This window comes from Corylus avellana, chromosome ca2, assembly GCF_901000735.1.
Source record: "Corylus avellana chromosome ca2, CavTom2PMs-1.0".
Taxonomy (NCBI): Eukaryota; Viridiplantae; Streptophyta; class Magnoliopsida; order Fagales; family Betulaceae; genus Corylus; species Corylus avellana.
This window is the reverse complement of record NC_081542.1, coordinates 45531790-45539322: the sequence shown is the minus strand read 5'-3', so window position 1 is coordinate 45539322 and position 7533 is coordinate 45531790. Positions and strand designations below refer to the sequence as shown.

The 7533-nt window shown below is 34.4% G+C and overlaps 1 pseudogene; it reads right to left on the bottom strand.

Annotated features, from left to right (window-relative positions):
• Positions 1–2706: 2706 nt before the first annotated feature.
• On the bottom strand, positions 2707–5329 carry LOC132169968 (G-type lectin S-receptor-like serine/threonine-protein kinase At1g11330; annotated as a pseudogene).
• Positions 5330–7533: the final 2204 nt, after the last annotated feature.

Below are 7533 nucleotides of genomic sequence, written 5' to 3'. Positions count from 1 at the left end.
TTTTTTTTTTTTTTTTTCTTTCTGACGCTCTATTTTTGGTGCGCCAGAAAATTCTGACGCGCCAGTTTGGCGCGTCAGAATTTTCTGATGTGCTATTTTAACACGCCAGAAAATTCTGACGTGCTATTTTTAGCACGTTAGAAAAATATTTTTTGACGTGGCATTTTTGCCACGTCAGAAAATAGTGACGTGGCAAAAATTATGTACTGTTTGCCACGTCAGAAAATAGTTATTTTTTTTTGTAGTGGGTGTTTATTTCCGTGCTTAATGGTTTTTTGACAATTGTTTTGGTGGGTTTTGTTTGAAACCGAGGTGTATCAAAAAAATCAAGAGAGAGAGTTAACCACAATTGTTTGTGGTTCTATGTAAGAATACACCTGGGTAAGTATTCATCAAAACAAATTGATTTCTTTTTTCTTTTTCTTTTTCTTTTTAATTTATAATATGGTGCACCATCGTTCACAATCAAAGTAGTTTCATATATATATACCCTTTCTTTATTAGGCGTTCTATATAAGAATACGTCTGGTAAGGATTCATAAAAAAAAAAATTGATTTTTTTTTTTAAAAAAATTTCATAATATCGTGCACAATCGTTCACAATGAAAGTAGTTTCATATATACTCTTTCTTTATAAGGCCACCCACGGTGAAAGGAAGAGAAAGAGAAGTGACAGCTTTTGTCTGAGTAAGGTTTTATAAATAAAAAATAATAAAAAATTGATTTCTTTTTTTGTAGTGTTTATTTATGTGTTTTATTTTTTATTTTTTATTTTTTATTTTTGGCGGGGATTGTTTGAAACAGAAGTGTATGAAAGATATAAAGAGAGTTTTTTTAAGTAATAGCGTATGATTTATGTGGTTCTATATAAGAATATCACATATGGGTTTAGTCTAGGTTGTGTTTATTTCCGTGCTTTATGGTTTTTTGACAATTGTTTTGGTGGAGTTTAAAACCGAGGTGTATCAAAGAGATGAAGAGAGGGAGTTAACCACTAAGGTTTATGTGGTTCTATATTAGAATACGCCTGGGTAAGTATTCATCAAAACAAATTGATTTTTTTTTTTTTTTTTAATTCATAATATCGTGCACAATCGTTGACAATCATTAGCTATCGTGCAGCTTTTAAATTAAACTAGCTATTGTAGTTTCTTATGACCGTACAAGAATTGGATGCTCAAAGTTGTACACCAATTGAAAATAATTGAATTTTCCCTAGCAATGCCTGAGTTAGTATAACAGCTTAGTACTTCTGGTGCAGCTTTTAAATAAAACTAGCTATTGTAGTTTCTTATGCAAAACTATGCACTGATATTGAAAGACTATTGAATAAAAGTGTAAGGCCTCTAAGAGAATTTGAGTCAATGCTATTTTTAGACACATTACTTCTAAGGCAACATAACAATAGATCACTATGGCAAGAAGAATTAGATTATGGAGAACCTTGATATATCGATCTCTAAAGGAAATATAGTAATTGCAGTTGCATCATTTGGGATTGCAGCATTGTTGTTACCTGAAAGAAGGTCAGTTCATTCAAGGTTTCAAATACCGATAAATGTAACAGATAGCTCAATTTGCGGGCTTAAACAAGGTTTACATGTTGCAGAATTGATTAAGATATAGTTCAAGGTTTTTTTTTTGTTTTTTGTTTTTTTTTTTAATTTTTTTTATTGTGTTCTTTTTCTTTTCTTCTTTAATTTAAATTAAGATAACTGTCAATTTTACAACTATAATTTAATCGTTACAATTTATTCCCGTGTATAGCACGGGTTCTATGCTAGTTTTATCTAAAACATTGGTTTTTTAAAAAATACTAAAGCATGCCGAAAACATTTTTAAAATTGTTTAAAATATGCCCTAATAAAGACCCAAAGAATGCCCAAAAGATTATAATAGGCTCAAAAGACCCCTTACTTGATATGCAGATAGCCCATAATAGTTAGTAATCACATGATACAGATACAAATGTGGATGTGACGAATGCAGTTATTGCAATAACTACATCCACATTCGCATGTACAACCCTATAAGGTTTTATGTTACAAGGTTGGCCAATATCATTGCCAAAAAAAAAAAGAATAATAATATTTAAAACCCATATCAGTTTCCAAAGTCGGTCATTGTTAACGAAGCCACCCATTTGTCGTGAATGACTTCCTACCTCAAGACTTTTTTTTTTTTTGAATGGGAATCTTTGCATTTTCATTGATAATAAGATCCAAAGTATAAAGCTCTTACATCATAGTGCATAAAGTTCTGAAAAATCGTAGCCCAAAGCTATGAGGTTACAACGTCATAAATACAATGCAGATCTTACAATTATGTATTATCTATGACCTCAACATTTCCGCCAACCTATGTACAACTACGGTTAATACACAGGTCTGCTCTTGGGCAAACTATATCTAAGACATAGGTAACTATATTTTCCAACCTTTTATTTTCTAGCCGTGAGAGAAAATCCCTCACATTGATCTAGTCCTCCTCGACCCAACGGTCAGGAGACTAAACTTTCACCCCATAGATCACTCGTAAAGGCAGATCCAGAGACAAGAAAACTCTTATTAAAAAACAAAAAACACAAACAACCAGCAAGCAACAGCAACGGCCAGGGAGAAGGAGACGATGTGCACTCACCGGCATTGGCAGATTGCGGAGCGAAAACCGGTTGAGTAGAGTCGATCTACTTTTGAAGATCTAGATCTAAAACCCCACCGATCTCAACAAGATGTCACTTGCTTTTAGATTTCTATGAATGATTCTTGATCTAGAATCTCAATGAAGGTACAATAGACCTCGACCGATTCCTTTAATAATGTTAAAGCGTCTTCTCCAATCTAATAGTTTTTGTTTCACTAAATCTAATGAAATTATTTAAACCAAATAAAAAATAAAATAAAATAAAATAAAAAATAAAAAAAGTGCATTCAGATTAAACTTGTAAGGTGAACTTCGATCATGTTTGAAATAGAAGTAAATTTGGTGAAGTCATATAAGAAAAGTAGGCATTTATCACAAAGATACAACAACCTAGAATATCATTCCATTTTTGTCTCTCCATGTAGATAATTTTAGATTGTAATATTGGAAAATCCAAACAAAGGTAATCAACATGAACTAACCAAAGACAAATGCGTCCAAACTTTTGTTTGGCACATATTCATAGACCAGCATCTTTTCTTCCCCGTCAATACAACAACTAAGGAGTCTAACGAGATTCTAATGTTGGAGTTTAGATATCACCACCACCTCATTCATAAATTCTTCTAACCCTTGTCCAGATCCTTTTGAAAGTCTTTTTACAATTTCTTGTCCGTATGACAATTTTTCCTGTAAACAACAACTTGACTACATATTCAAATTGTTAGGCAATAACCCTCTACAAGATTAACCATTACCCTGTATACAGGACCAAATTCACCCAACCCTAGCTTATTTGATTTGATGGAAGCTGTTTGTTGCACTTGCCAACTCCTGAAGATTGAATATTGGTAGCTCTTTGAGTTTAGCTTGGTTCACGTTGTCTCCATGCTTGTCTTCACCCATGTTCAACAGTAAAATCACCTTCGTTTTCTTCTTCCTTGCTGGGTGTTTATACAATAGTAGCTAGCAATCTCTATAAAGAAATGTCGTAACTTTTCTTAGTCCACTGAGCTAATAGGAATGTGCATACAAAGAAGAGAGACGAGAAGAGAGAGGATCAAGAGGGTCCTTTTTGCTACATAGAGGAATGTGCGTATTATCTTTTTGTTTAGCCATCCAACGCCGCAATAAGTAAATGCAGATGCCAGTGAATATTACTCCTATGATCACTGTGACTATTACGATTACTTTCACATTTCCCGCTTTATTTGTAAATCAAAGAAAACATCAAACTAATTCATACCAAATAGGCTAGAGAATATGTACCTTTTTTTTTTTTGGGGCTAAATCAGAATTGTCTTTTACAAGAACTCCCTAAGCTCGGCAAGTTGGGGGCTGAATTGCGTTTGTTTGAAATACAATTTTATCTATTTTTTAACATAAAAGTAGCCTTACAACTGCACCAGCAGTGGATGATTTATAGGCTAAGAAAAATTTTGGCAGAAAACAGAAACAACTCACCAAGTTCTGAATAGGCCAAACGAACATAAAGATCAACTCCACCAATCGAGAATTTCTGAACGTCAATTAAGCTTCTTGTCCATGGCATACAGCCAATTCTCTAAGCATTGGCTTCTACATTGTTCTTCAAGAGCAGATGACCAATCTTCCAAGTCTGTTTCAAAAGTCCCATCTTTTTTGCCACCATTACTGCCATTGTTCACCCTTTCACACTGCAAGGGTGTCCTCCTCACACATCCACTAGTCCAATTTCCTCTGTTCCATTCTTGTGCATTCTTTGGCATAAACCCCCGTAAACAGCTGCAAATTGGTGAATTCTGTGAATTACAGCTTCCAAATGCCCCACACTTGCCATAAACATCGCATTCAGTCTCCAAAGCAGACCACCTGAACTTCCAATCCTTCCCAACGTTGGAATATTTTCGCAGTAGATTTCCTTGCGCATTCAAGACAAAATTTACTGGGAAAGACTCATTCGAAAAGGCATAACTGAAATGGAATGTTCCTTCTTTATCATCTACAAGACTATATCCATCAAGATATACAGAATTCATGTCCGGTACTCCGATTAAAACCCGGCTGTTCCACAGACCACTCCGCCAATAAGTACGTGGTACTGCCATTCCAAATAAAAAATTCAGGAAGATTAGGAACATCAATACCAGCTGAGAAGTTTCCAATGGATGGATCAGAAGGATTTTTCCATGATGTCAGCTGCACTTTCTTACCTGATGTAACATTAGTACTAATTTTCCATGAATGTATCAGAAGGATGTTGGAAACTCTCCGATAAGAATGTCCCTGTTGTGTTTCCTTGCAAAACAAGGTTTCCAGAGTCTAAAAGCTGGGCACTGGAATTCACAACAGAATTTATTAAATTTGATGACCAAAGAACCTTCTTTTGGCCATCTAATACTACAAGATTGCCGTCTTCTGATATGGTAAGAATCCCAGAGGAATTCTTGAGTGGCTTGTTTCTGTTAGCAACCCATATGACAGTGGACACAGAAATTTCAGCATACCATATCCCAACATAGCGAAAGGTAGAATTTGGAGGGCTGAAAAATCCCAGATTGAAGTCACCGCCACTGGAGGTTATGGTTTCAGGGTCGCTGATGAATTTAGCTGCTGTGATGGTGTCTGTGGCAGAGCCAAACTGTAAACAAAAGCAAGACAGCAAGACAAGAAGAGCTGACAAGTTGGTATTTGGAAAAAGTTCCATAGCTTCAACGCTTCTTGTTTGTGAGAAAGCAGATTTTGTATGGCAGGAGGCAGGATCATCATTGATTCATATATTGCTTCTCGTCGTCGTACCTTTTTCTTGGACAGTTTTTTTGTCATTGGTTTAGATTTTCTATCATTCATAGCTGAAAGCTTCACTTTTGAGCATTTTTTGGATTGCATTTGAGAAGTAAAACTTTTTAGTTAAAAAGTGCTTTTGAGCAAAAACTTCATTTTTAAACTTTTATTAAAAGTGTTTTTTTTTTTTTTTACTATTTTTAGGTATTTTAGACTATTAAAAGCACTTTTAATTTTTCTTACCAAACGGGTGTTTTTTTCTTAAAACGGACTTTTTGAGTGTTAAAAGCACTTTTAAACCCCTCAAACGCAATCTCATACAGGCCCTTAGACTACCGCTAGTAATATTTGGACATGAACTTTCACGCTCCAAGTGTCCACTTGACCATGAGTGCAGCACGTACGTGGTTTTACTCTATAAAACTTTTAGTTCCATATGCAAAAACCAAGAAACCTTTACAAAGGCAAACTAATAAAATTAATCATGAGATTTTCATTTTTTTTTTTTAAATAAATTTTTTTGAACAAAAGGTTGAGCCTACTTTGGGGGTATAAGCTTTTCATTGATGCAGCCTGACTTAGAGGGCTGCAGCGAAGAACATCAATAAAGCAGCGGATAACTAATTTTAAATCTTGAGTCTAATATTTGTTTGTTAGAGAGAAAGTTAACTGAATCTCATGTTTGTGTAGTGCTCCCATAGAACATATGTTGGCGGACTTACTGACCAAGGGTTTTAGCTCCTATAGTGTTTCAGGAGCATGCAACTCATATGAGGTTATTAGAGTCTTTTGTTCTATTAAGTTAGTGGGAGTTATGTGCCTTGTGTATATCATGAGTATTTTTTGTGCTGCCATTTGCGTGCATTGTTGTTAAATGTGGCATTGATGTTGTGATACGAGGCATTGTGTGTGAGTCTCGGTGAGACATTGTGTATTAGTCTCAATGGACTTCATTTGAAAATATCACTATAATGATAATGTTATTTGTGTTATACACTTGCATTCTATTTTCTTTGGTTACGTGATTGTAAGTACTTGTTATATGTCATGCATCCTATCAGTTTACTCTAACTTTTTATTTGCAAATACATTTTGATCAGGTTGTATGTTTAGAATGCTTATTTGTGTTTATCTTGTGGTTAAATACTTATGCTGTCCAAGTGGGAGATTGGTGTATTTATTCCTTTTGGGTGGATTAGCATAGTCATTTGTTTTGTTTTGGGCCTATAATGGGATGGGTCAATTTTGTGGATGCATGAAAAAGTCATTTACTCTCACCCTATATATAAGTGAAGTTTGCCTATTAGGCTTCACTAGGTCATTATGTGAAAATTAAGGTTGAGAGTAATAGTCTCTCTCCACACACAAAACAATCTTCTTCCATATGTTTGGGCATCTACAGGAGATTGATGGAAGTAGATATTGAAAGCTTATCATGAGAATATTGAAAGTATGACATTGTTAGATTTATTTATACATGCTATGAAGAAATAGCAGATTTATTATTTATTTATTCTAACACTTGTAATATTTGGACATGAACTTGGACGCTCCAACTGTCTTGACCATGAGTGCAGCACGTGGTTTTACTATATAAAACTTTTAGTTCTATATGCAAAATCCAAGAAACCTTTACAAAGGCAAACTAATAAATTAATCATAAGATTTTTATTTTTGTAAAAATAAATTTTTTTGAACAAAAGGTTGAGACTACTTTGGGGTATAAGCTTTTTCATTCATAATTTTGGGGGAATTATTAGAGTGGTAATCTTCTTGTTCCAGTGGGGAATCCTTGAAAACCTAGCTGCATTTGAATGAGCCCACTTACTCATCTAAAAACCAACTTTAAAATTTTTTTAGGGTCTATATAAACAAGAGTGTATAATTTTTTCTAAACCTTAAGGCCAATATTTTGTGAGCTAGGAGCTGAGAATTCCTTAATACGTATGCCTTCAAGTTCATACCTCTCTTATATTTGATTAAACCGCACAAAATTTCGAAAACCTTCAAACCATTGGAGTTTCAGGTTGTAAGAGAAGACTCAATAGAAGAATTGACCAGAGTTCTAAAGCTACTGCGGTAGAAGCAAACGGATTGTTTGTTTGGGGTACACATAAAGTTTTGTTA